Here is a 446-nt window from a genome sequence, read left to right as displayed (position 1 = left end):
CAAGCAGCCAGTGAAACCATGATTAGTACTAACTTTGTGGTCAACTGAACAGAGGGGTGATACCCATGTTGTAACTTGTTATATACGAAGAGAAGTCAATGGCATTTGCCAGAGCGCCGAACAGTAGCGTTACCAGCGATGTCTTATTACTGATGATTATTCATTTTGTTCCGGAATAATGTTTATTTCTGTATCCTTATATTCAAATCTTACACCTTATAGATATGCTGTGTGACGTATAATTTGATAAGTACATTTTGATGCACTTTGTCTGATATGTATGTTATATAGGCTCCTTAGGTGTTTTTTTTTTCAAAGAACGTCGTTGTTATATCAGTCTCTTCATAATTTTCAAGTTCCATTCGTAAATTTTAGTAATATGAAAACGTGGAACCCCCTTTTTAAAAGCGCAAAGCCCACTCGCTGCGTTTAGATGGTGCGATAAA

At 36.3% G+C, this 446-nt stretch overlaps 1 protein-coding gene across 1 annotated transcript in view; it reads left to right on the top strand.

The window, feature by feature from the left end:
* Positions 1-446, top strand: part of LOC119582221 (lactosylceramide 4-alpha-galactosyltransferase-like) — a 32,876-nt gene that overhangs the window by 22,522 nt on the left and 9,908 nt on the right.

The sequence above is a fragment of the Penaeus monodon genome, chromosome 15 (assembly GCF_015228065.2).
Source record: "Penaeus monodon isolate SGIC_2016 chromosome 15, NSTDA_Pmon_1, whole genome shotgun sequence".
NCBI classification, from domain to species: domain Eukaryota; kingdom Metazoa; phylum Arthropoda; class Malacostraca; order Decapoda; family Penaeidae; genus Penaeus; species Penaeus monodon.
The sequence above is the reverse complement of the archived record's forward strand: the minus strand, read 5'-3'. Positions and strand labels throughout refer to the sequence as shown.